General features: G+C 40.3%; 1 protein-coding gene and 1 pseudogene across 2 annotated transcripts in view; one reads left to right on the top strand and one right to left on the bottom strand.

Annotated features, from left to right (window-relative positions):
• Positions 1 to 11,560, bottom strand: part of MGA (MAX dimerization protein MGA) — a 170,331-nt gene extending 158,771 nt beyond the window's left edge. Inside the window, exon 1 of one of the 2 annotated variants that reach the window (XM_047864126.1) lies at positions 11,495 to 11,560. The gene's annotated coding sequence lies outside the window, so the exon portion shown is untranslated. Of the gene's footprint in view, positions 1 to 11,202; positions 11,300 to 11,494 lie in introns of those variants that run through there. The other variant, XM_047864124.1, reaches the window with a different exon arrangement.
• On the top strand, positions 4,915 to 5,362 carry LOC125168058 (40S ribosomal protein S23-like; annotated as a pseudogene).
• Positions 11,561 to 11,868: the final 308 nt, after the last annotated feature.

Raw genomic sequence — 11,868 nt, forward strand, 5'->3', positions numbered from 1 at the left:
AAAGCTATGTATGAGGGAGAAGCATGGCAAATGACATAAACTATACAGTAGCAGGCTTCATGTACTAAGCTAAAGAATCTGAACTTGTCTCAACTTGATTCCATTTATTCTGAGAAGTCACTGAAGAACTGTGTAGAGACTAATCTGATTAGATAAACCTTATGGAAAGACAATAGCCGCTTGCTTTTAAAGGTATCTAAGTTATTCATTTTATTTACTAAAAGAACAAAACTTTCCACTAAAACAAAAAGGCATAAAATAAAATAAGCCTAGATGCATATCAGTAAGGTTAACAGTGATAGCATATTAAAAATTTTTATCTCCTGGGGTGCCTGGCTGGCTCAGTCGGGAGAGCATAAACTCTTGATCTCAGGGCTGGGAGTTGAAGCCCCACGTTGAATGCAAAAAATAAAATATTTTAAAAACTTTTTTTTATCTCTTTCTTTGTGTTTATCTAGGTTTTTTAATTCTTCAAATCTGAATTATAAAACTGCTTTTGTAATCCAAATACAAAAATCAGTATTTTTAAACTCCTATTCACATACCCACAAAATTTGTTTCCTATGTTCTATAATCTTCTCCCCACCTTTAGATAGAAAAATACGTCTAGGAAAACCTACACATAGAACAACTATTAAAGTATGCCACAGTCACACTTATAAAGGATAAACGACATTCTACCTTTTTTAAATTATGTATAATATTTTCTTTGCAGACATGAAAAAATAAAATGCTTGAATCCAAGTACTGGCAGGACAATCTCTTCCAACATAGGGCTTTTGTTATATCCAACAAAGAGCCAAATCAGTATCTTAATGAAACTAAAAATGTTAAAGGATAGGAGAAAATGCAGAGTTTGAAAATCAAAATGTTGAAAACTGATGCAAGATAAGACTGCATATAACCCTGAGAATATGATTATGTACTTAAGAAATGCAAACTCCTTGATTTATACCCCAGTACTTTGCACTTAATGATACACCGCTTGTTAAGATTATTTTTTAATGTTACGTTTCAGTTCTTCCACTAAGTTGTCAGATATTCATGTGCAGAGAACCATGTCTTTTATTTCTTTTGTGAGTCCCCCACAACACCTCATACAGTGCCCATATATGGTAGGTGTTCAATACATGCTTAGGACTGAATGACAAAATAATTAACCCTACTTTGAGCTCACAGACTGAAACCCTCACACCTACAATTTACACCACTAAGCCTCCCTCTATGCAACAGTTTAATGGACATTCCTGGGGCGAGTACTGCTGATTCTACTGGATTTTTACATTAGGCTTCTTCCTAGCAAAGAGCTCAAAGTACACGTGTAATGTTAAAATAGAATTCCTGACTACTGAGAAGGTGGGTGGGAAAGTAGGCAAGTGAAGGAAGAATCTATTATAAAAGCTCGCCTCCAGAGAAATAAGCATTATTCAGCCCTAGAGATTAAAACATTCCTAAAATGTCTCTGAATTAAGACTTCTGACACCATTTCATTAAACTTTGTACTAGCTAAATTCTATCACAATATCATTAAAACCAAAAACTGACCATTAAAAAAAAAATCCTGAAAATCTCAGCTAACAATCTATACTACTGTGCATTATAAGATCTAGTTGTAATTATTTACTCTTTTCCCAAAACAAAACTTCCAATCTTTTTCAAAGCATTATGATTGAACATCTACCACATGCTAAGCACTGAAAAAAAAAAACAAATGAATAAAAAAACCAGTCAAAATATCAACTGATTTGGTGATCTGCTATAAATTAAAGTACCAACGACAGAGCTGAAGAAGCACCATGCAGCGAGGAGACAACTTCTGTGGAAATTACGCACCAAATTTAAGCTGGACATTGAAGACTGAGCAGGAGTTTGAGGCAAAAAGTAAGAAGAGGAGAAAGAGTACTCCTGGCAAGTGCAGGGCTATACACAAGCAGAGCACACTGGGCATGGCAGGATATGGAGGGAGAGGGAGAGTTAGACAATGATGGGTCTGGTATGAAAGCTATGCAAGTTGGAATTTATGCTCCCAGGTAATGGACACAAAGTGGAAATCTTCAGGTAGGCAGTGACAAAAATCTGCAGAATCAGTTCATAAAACAGAAAGAGGTCATATTACAATCATCTTAAAGGCATGATTTAATACTGTACCATATAGACAAAGCTGAGTATTGTGATGAAGATACAAAAGAAATCTAAGTATAACTTATTCCTCTGTCCATGCTTTCAACAGAGTCTCAGGGCTCAGTCACTGGCCCTCTTTACTCCCTGCCTGATCTTATGAGACCCATATTTTTAAAACACTATATACAGGGGCACCTGGGTGGCTCAGTCGGTTAAGTGTCCGACTTAAGCTCAGGTCATGATCTCACAGTTTGTGAGTTCGAGCCCCGCATGGGGCTCTGTGCTGACAGCTCAGAGCCTGAAGCCTGCTTCGGATTCTGTGTCTCCCTCTCTCTTTCTGCCCCTTCCCCACTCACGCTCTGTCTCTGTCTCTCTCTCTCTCAAAAAGAAATAAACATTAAAAAATTAAAAAAAAAAAAACCACTATATACTGATGGCATCCCAAATGTATATTATATTCACGGACCTGACTTTAACTCTAAGCTCCAGACTTAAACAGTCAACTGCTTCCTCAGTGGTTATTACTAGATATCTAGTAATATCTCAAACTCAACACTATCCAATTCAACTCTTCATAGTAAACCCCAAACTAACTAACTCCTTCTAGTTTTCACCTCTGTACATGGCACCAGTTGCTACAGCTAAAAAATTTATCATCTTTGATTCCCTCTTTCTCTCACCTCCCACAACTAACCTATCAGCAAATTCTATTCGTTCTACCTTCAAAATGTACCCTGAATCGGACCCCTTCTCACTGCATCACTGCCTCCCTGATCCAAGCCATCATACTGCATCTTACCATTCCAGTGACTTCCTATATGGTCTCCTACTATCCCTCTTATCTCTATAGCAGTCAAAGTGACCTTTTTAAAACATAAATTAGGCTGTGTCATTTTTCTTTATAAAACTGTCCAATGAGGGGCGCCTGGGTGGCGCAGTCGGTTAAGCGTCTGACGTCAGCCAGGTCACGATCTCGTGCTCCGTGAGTTCGAGCCCCGCGTCAGGCTCTGGGCTGATGGCTCGGAGCCTGGAGCCGGTTTCCAATTCTGTGTCTTTCTCTCTCTCTGCCCCTCCCCCGTTCATGCTCTGTCTCTCTCTGTCCCAAAAATAAATAAACGTTGAAAAAAAAAAATTAAAAAAAAAAAAAATGTCCAATGAATCCCATCACACTAGAATGAAATACAAAGCCCTTCTGGTGTACCAGACTCTATACCATTTGAAACCACCAACTACCCAGTATCATTTCCTACCACTGTATCTCACCACCACCACTTCCAATTATTACTCCAGCAAGAATCTCCCAACTATAGCACACTAGCCTTTTCGTACTTCCTCGAAAATCACAAACTGATTCTCACCTCAGTCTTTGCATTAGTATTCTCTCACACCATTTGAAATGATCCATGGTGGTATGGCACACTCCTTATCATTCAGGTCTCTTTATGCTCAAGCCTTCATATTATGCTCAAGCGTTCAGAGATAATGTAGAAACATTACCTGACAACCTATCTAAAAGAACCACCAAACCCACCACCACCACTCACTATTCTCTCATAATATTTTCTTCACAGCATTTTTATAATATCAGAAATCATATTATTTATTAGTGTCTAACTAGAATATAAATTCCATAAGAGAAAGGACTTACTCACTGTTCAATCCTTAGACTTAGTATAATCATTGGCATACGACAGGGCTCATTATTTGTTGTTGAATGAACAAATTAACTTAATTGGTCTAATCTTAAGATTTTTAATTTATTTTTTATTCTGAGAAAGAGTATGCAACCAGAGGAGGGGCAGAGAGAGAGAGAGGGAGAGAAAATCCCAAGCAGGCTCCACACCATCAGCACAAAGCTCCATGCAGGACTTGATCCCACTAATCAAGAGATCACAACCTGAGCTAAAACAAAGAGTCAGGCACTTTACCAACTGAGCCACCCAGGTGCCCCTGATCTTATTTATATTTTTCTCCTGTCATGCATAACTAATTGCTTCCCCACTTTTGGATTTAGATCTATTTCACGATTATCAGGCTTTTCTTCCTAGAACAGAGATATAAAATAGTTTAAAGACTGTTAAAACAAGCCATACTATACTAATGCCTTTAATTCCTTTCTATAATTAGCCCTGTCAGCAACTTGTTCAGTTATTTTGACTATAACTTCCATTATCCTCTTTGTACATTATCAGAATTTTCAATGTACTGATTATACATGCTATAAATATTGACAGATATAACCATAAAGAAGGTTATAACATTTTTTGCATTGCAAGTAACACAAGTTGGTTTTTGTTTTGTTTTGTGTTTGTTTTTTTTTAAGAAAAAGTACAGAAAAAGAAATACAGAAAAGCAAACATTTGAAAAACAAATTCAGGAGTGCCTGGGTGGCTCAGTCAGCTAAGTATCCAACTTCAGTTCAAGTCATGATCTCACAGATCCTGAGTTTGAGCCCGTATTGAGCTCTCTCCTGTCAGGATGTAGCCTGCTTTGGATCCTCTGTCTCCCTCTCTCTCCTCCTCCACTCTTTCTCTCTCAAAAATAAAATAAACATTAAAAAAACGTATTTCAAAATATGCTTTAAAAAAAACTCACAGACAGGTGATGAAGGTCAACACCAAGAGTAATAAGTCATACTGATAGTCTGTACTCTAACCCCAATCAATAATGAGAAAAATACCAAACCCCAAATGAGGGACACATTACAAAATACTGACCAGTATGCCTCAAAACTGTCAAGATTATCAAAAATAAATTCTGAGTTCTTTTGCTCAGGCCCATGGCACTGGCAGAATGGGCAAATGTCATGGTCTTCATACTGCCAAGAAGCTCCATTGCCACAGAGGGGATCAGAAGTGGCATGGTAAACAGTACAAGCAAGCCCATTTGGGCACAGCCCTGTAGGCCAACCCTTTTGGAGGCACTTCCCATGCAAAGGGAATTGTGCTGGAAAAAGTAGAGGTTGAAGCCAAACAGCCAAATTCTGCCATCAGGAAGCATGTCAGAGCCCAGCTGATCAAGAATGACCAAAAAAAAAAAAAAAAATCACAGCCCTGTACCCAACGATGGTTGTCTGAATTTTATTGAAGAAAATGATGAGGTTCCGATTGTGGGATTTGGTCACAAAGGTCATGCTGTCAGTGACATTCCTGGAGTTTGTGTTATGGTTGTCAAAGTAGCCAATGTCTCTCTTTTTGCTTTGTACAAAGGCAGAAGGAAGAATCAAGATGATAAGTTTTGATAGTAAAAACATGACAATAAATTTTCATATGCCAAAAGACAGTCTGAGAAGCTATCATAGCTAAAAGGATCTCAAAGAGACATAATTACTCAAAGTATTGTGGCTGTGTAATGGTGCTAAAAGGCAATAACTTCCTGTGAACTCTCTGGAGATGCCTTGGAAGATCAAGCAATCAGCTTTGTTTGCAGTGAAGCTATAGCCATCTTGATAGCACATTCCTTATTTGTTTTCACTTTTTCCCTACCTCATTTCCTTTTCCCCTCTCACACCTTCTTCCCTGGAATTTCATCCAATAATAAAGAATTAGTATATCAGCATTATCAACAATAGCCAAATTATGGAAACTGCCCAAGTGTCCAATGATTGACGAATAGATAAAGAAGATGTGAGGAGCACATGGGTGGCTCAGCTGGTTGAGCGTATGACTTCCACTCAGGTCATGATCTCACAGTTCGTGGGTTCGAGCCCCAGATCGGGCTCTGTGCTGACAGCTTGGAGCCTGGAGCCTGGAGCCTGTTTCGAATTCTGTGTCTCCCTTGCTCTCTACCCTTCCCCCACTCATGCTCTGTGTTTGTCTCTAAAAAATGAATAAACCTTAAAAAAAATTTAAAAAAAGAAGATGTGGCATACATACACACACGCACACACATGCACACGATGGATATTACTCGGCCATAAAAAAAAGAATGAAATCTTGCCATTTATGATGACATGGATGGAGCTAGAGAGTACCATGCTAAGCAAAATAAGTCAGAGAAAGACAAATACCATATGATTTCACTCATTATGTAGAATTTAAGAAACAAAACAAATGAGGGGCATCTGGCTGGCTCAGTCAGTGGAATATACAACTCTTGATCTCGGGGTTGTGAGTTCAAGCTCCACACTGTAGGTAGAGACTAATTAAATAGATATTTAAAAAACAAAAACAAATAAGCAAAGGAAAAAACAAAAAACAAGAGACAGGCAAACCAAGAACAGAGAACAAGCTGATGGTTACCAGAAGGGAAGGGGGGGGGGGGAATGGGAATAGTTAAATAAGTGATGGAGTATTACGATGAACACAGGGGTGATGTAAGGAACTGATGAATCATTATATTGTAACTAATATTACATTGTGTGTTAGTTAACCAACTGGAATTTAAATAATAAAAAGCATTGGTACATTAAAAAACTTTTTTGTGTGGTATCCTGGAATAGAAAAAGGACATTAGAGGGGCACCTGAGTGTCTCAGTCAGTTAAGAGCCCAACTCTTGGTTTAGGCTCAGGTCATGATCTCACAGTTTCATAAGTTCAGCCCCACATGGAGCTGTACATTGGCAGCATGGAGCCTGCTTAAGATTCTCTGTCTCTTTCTCTCTGTCCCTCCCCAACTCATGCTGTCTCTGTCTCTCTCAAAATAAATAAATAAGCTTTAAAAAAATACAAAAGAAAACAAAACGTCATTAGATAAAACTAAAGAAATCTGAGGCACCTGGGTGGTTCAGTCAGTTAAGTGTCCAACTCTCGGTTTTGGCTCAGGTCACCATTCCATGGTTCCTGGGTTCGAGCTCAGCTGATTTTAGCTCGGGTCATGATCTCAACAGTTTCTGGGTTCAAGTTCGGCACTGAACTTGGGTTCATCAAACTTGGGATTCTTTCTCTCTCACTTTCCTTCTGCCCCTCCCGTGGTCGCACACACACACACTCTCTCTCAAAATAAATGAATAAACTTAAAAAAAATAAAAACTAAAGAGGTGCCACCTGGGTGGCTCAGTCATTTAAGTGTCCAACTTTAGCTCAGATCATGATCTCACAGCTCGTAGGTTCCAGCCCCATATCAGGTTCTGTGCTGACAGCTCAGCACATGGAGCCTGCTTCAGATTCTGTGTCTCTCTTTTCTCTCTCTCTCTGCCCCTCCCCAGTTTGCACTCTGTCTCTCTTAAAGATAAATGAACGTTAAAAAATTAAAAAATGACATCTTATACTACAGACTTTAGTTAATAATAAATCAATATTCATTGGGGTTCATTTTTTATAACATATATACCATACATAAGATGTTAACATGGAAAACTGGGTGTTGGATATATGGAAATTACATTGTCTTTAGTTTTTCTATAAATCTAAAACGGTTCTAAGAAAATGTTTATTCTTTTAAATTCATACAAAAACCCTACCAAGCAAATGAAATCACCATTACTTTACATTTGAAGTATGCCATTTTAATTTTTTTTAATGTTTATTTATTTTTGAGACAGACAGAGCATGAGCGGGGGAGGGGCAAAGAGAGAAGGAAACAGAATCTGAAGCAGGCTCCAGGCTCTGAGCTGTCAGCACAGAGTCTGATGCGGGACTCAAACTCACTGCGAGATCATGACCTGAGCTGAAGTCGGATGTTTAACCAATGGACTTAGCCACCCAGTCGCCCCTGATGTATGCCAGTTTATTATTTTTATTTTTGACAGAGACAGAGTGTGAGCTAAGTAAAGGCAGAGAGAGAGGAAGAGACCGAATCCAAAGCAGGCTCCAGGCTCTGAGCTATCAGCACGGAGCCTGATGCAGGACTTGAACTCACAAACTGTGAGATCATGACCTGAGCCAAAGTCGGACGCTTAACCAACTGAGCCACTCAGGCGCCCCTGATATATGCCATTTCAGACTTTTATGTAAATTTTAGACTTGTAGACACATATAGGCATAATCATACAAAAATGTGATCATACTGCATATAATTTCATAACTTTTTTTTACTTAACAAAATATATGCTTTTAAGTCATTAGATCATGCCTATTGGCTATAAGGTATTTTCCTCTATAAAAGTACCATATTTACTTAACCAATCCCCTATTATTTAACATTTAAGTTTTTCCAGATTTTAGCTATTATAAAAAATACTACAAAGACAACTCTTAAATAAACATCTTTACAAACTTACAAATTAACCAAGAAGAGAAGCTGGTGAGTCAAAGGGCACACAGGTTTTTAATGCTTTCAATAGGGATAGCCAAAATGCCCTTCAAAAAGGATATTCAAAGATAAACATGCACTAACTGTAGCATATGTGTGTGAATTTCCTCACTCCTATGCCAATACAATATTAACAGTTTATTACATACATGCAAACCTGCCAGACTAAGTGGGGGAGAGTGGAGCAAGTTGTTCTGTGTTACTTGTTTATAAATGAAAAATAATGTTTTTATCTTTATTATTTTCATTTCTCTATGTATGTGATCTATCTAGTCACGTCTTTTGCCCATCTACTAGATATATTAAGATTATACTTGTAAGTCCAACACATGATGCAAAAATTTCCCCCCCACCATCTGCCTAGCATTGCTCATCATTGGATCCCCTACACCTGAGAAAATGCCTGGCACATGGTAAGCACTCCATAAATATGTTAAACCAATACTAAGCGAATAAATTTGTCTTCATAATGTTTTTACCAACTACACATTGTTAATTCAAACAATATCCACCATTTTATGGATTCTGCCTTTACAGTCATGCTTAAAACAGCTCATCCCATTTCAAGATTGGAAAAATGTTTACCCATTTTTTTAAAGTAGTAACCCTCTGACTTCACTTTTTTTTTTTAAGATTTTATTTTTGGGGTGCCTGGGTGGCTCAGTTGGTTAAGTGTCTGACCTTGGCTCACAAGTCATGATCTCACAGTTCATGGGTTAGAACTTCACCTTGGGTTCTGTGCTGACAACTCACAGCCTGGAGCCTGCTTCAGATTATGTGCCTCCCTCTCTCTACCTCTCTCCCACTCATGCGTGCGTGCTCTCTCTCAAAAATAAACACACATTTAAAAAAAAATTATTAAAGGTTTTATTTTTAGGTAATCTCTAAACCCAACATGGGGCTCAAACTTACAACCACAAGATCAAGAGTCACATGCTCTACCAGCAAAGCCAGCCAGACGCCTGACTTCACATTTTATATTTAAATATTTAATTCGTTGATTTCATATACATTTTAAGATTCCATTTTATTTTCTTTTCAAACAGCCAAATGTTCCAACACAATTTTGAAATTCCTTCTCAACTAATGTGAAATGCCATCTTTGTAATACTAAATAGCTTTATATACTTCTAAATTTATTATTGTTTCACTACTCTATTGCAGACCTACTGCTGTTTTATCAGTTTTATTTGTATAATCACTAGTACAAGCCCCCCCCAACACACACACTTTACTTTCAAAATGATTCTTACTTTACAGATTAATTCTTCCAAATGAACTTTATAATCATTCTGTCAAATTTTCAAAAGGTAATACGGTTGGAATTCTGTGAAATTACCAGCCATATGAGCTAGTTCAAGTTAATCTCTGTCGCTATTTTCCTTGTTGGTAAAATGGAGAAAATAGTACCCACATTATATAGGTTTGTTAACAAAAGTAAATGAATCAAGATATATAAAGTATTAAGCTAAAAAGATGTTAATTATCATAATTGTTCAAAAATGGTAACTACTGTTATAAAGATTACTCAAAAAAGGTTTTCCAGATTGTGCTCCCACAAAATTCAAAGGCCCTTTAAGATACATCAAAGGGTAGGACAAAACATAAGAAGTGATATGAAAAATACATAATTAATGTCTGCCTCATTTCATTAAAGCCCTGACCCTTGGTAAAATGAAGAGCTGGGAGCGAAAACCATGAAAAACATCAAAGGCTGGTGGCAAGGAAGCCTCAACAATTTTACAAATATTGGCCAACCAAGTGGAGAAGACGACTTCTAGGTCCTTCTAGTCAGTCTTATGGGGCATTAGCAAATCCCTTCTAACTACTGGCTTCCAAGCTCCACAGTTAAAGAACAATACTACTTACCTCTTGATTTCTTTCCAGGAAACACATAGACTAGCCCTCTAAAAGACAGACTACTTTTCAGATGACTGAGTGGGAAGGCACAGAGTATAAATGCAATTGATAAACATGGACAAATATGCCCAAAATATTACAAGAAATTACCTCCAGGTTTCCTACATCACTGCAGTAATGGAAGGGATAGTGGGGGGGGGGGGTTCTTCTTGTGGGGAGACAGGCTCGTCTCATTTCGTTGTTAATTCTTTTGTTATCTGCATAACACTGTGGGATTAGGCAGAGGTCACATACCACAGGGAGGACTTAAAAAAATCCTACACAGAATACAAATGAGAAAATGGAAGCCGAGAATGGCAACAGGACTTGATCATTACGAAAGAAGCCAAAGGCCTAGACGCCAGAACCCCTAATTCCCAGACCACAGCTCATTCCACTACACCATACAGCCTCTCGCCGAGGCTTGCCACGCTTCGAAGTGGGAGGAGCAAAAGCAGACGGATCAGACCGCAGCAAAGACGCTAAAGAAAACCACAGGTCGGCTCAGTCAAAGGCACGTGACTGGCCACGCCTCTCCCCTACCACCCTCCCCCTTCCCCGCGCCAGCAGCACGCGCTGCCAACCTCATCATGTGACCTTCACGCGGCCCCAACGCTCCCCCTGCTAGGCGACTCTTTCCAGCAGCCATTTTGCCGAGAACTTGTCGTCCGTGCTCACAGAAGGGCAGGACGCAACGAAAACCCGTGGCCAGATTTTACAGGCTGCACACGCGCTTCGAAAGAGCGCTCGCGCCGTGAGGACTGAGCCGAACCTCATTGAACACGTCGCACCCCGGGGCGCCGGGGAAAGCTATGGGTGCGCCTCAGCCTGCGATTGGCTGTGGCGTCCACGTGACGCCACTGCCCCCCCATTTTCCCCTACCCCCCCCACAAAAACACCCAAACAGACTCTTAACACCTCGCGCCAAGTACACGCCACTGGGCGCGTGGGACCAACGGGGCGCGTGGCAACTAAGGCGCCTGCGCGTACCTGCCAGGGCCGACCGGAACGGGCCCACGCGCCGCTCCGCTCACGGGTCCCGGAATCCTCGCGCTGCCGGACCACCCGGCTAGTCATTGGCTGCCAGGTTTGGTCACGTGTTTAGCTCAGGCCCACCCCTAACCGCTAATCACCTGGCACCGTGCTCGAAGCGGCGCCGAAAGTCATTCGCACGCGGAAAGGGAGGGTAGTTAAAGGACCTCCTTTTTCGCCGCTTTGGAGTTACGTTCATAAAGGGGAAACGAGAAAGCCGGGTCTCAAAACTAAGTAAGCTCACACCTACCGGTTTAACTTCGCGTGCCTCTCCAGGAGCCGAGAACCATCGCCCTTGGGCGCTCCCCGATGCACGCCGGGATACGTCTGGCGCCCCTCAGTGTGCTGCAGAGCATGCCGGGAAAGGCACCTCTCCCGATTTCCTGGCTCTCACCTCCAGGGTGTTCCTTTCATGTCCCCTTGAAAGCCTGGTTCTTGGGCTGGGAATGAGGCGACTTCAGTAATTATGGAAATGTGACTGGATGTGAAGAGGCACTCTCAGTGCCCCCTTCCCTCACTTGTTCCCTTTCTGTGGTCTTGGGGAAACCGCTTAACCTTTCTTCATGGAGCGTGCATTTAGTGCCTGCTGAGTGCTTTTGTGAATATTGCAAAAAACAAACAAAC

Source organism: Prionailurus viverrinus, chromosome B3, assembly GCF_022837055.1.
Source record: "Prionailurus viverrinus isolate Anna chromosome B3, UM_Priviv_1.0, whole genome shotgun sequence".
In the NCBI taxonomy this organism is placed as follows: domain Eukaryota; kingdom Metazoa; phylum Chordata; class Mammalia; order Carnivora; family Felidae; genus Prionailurus; species Prionailurus viverrinus.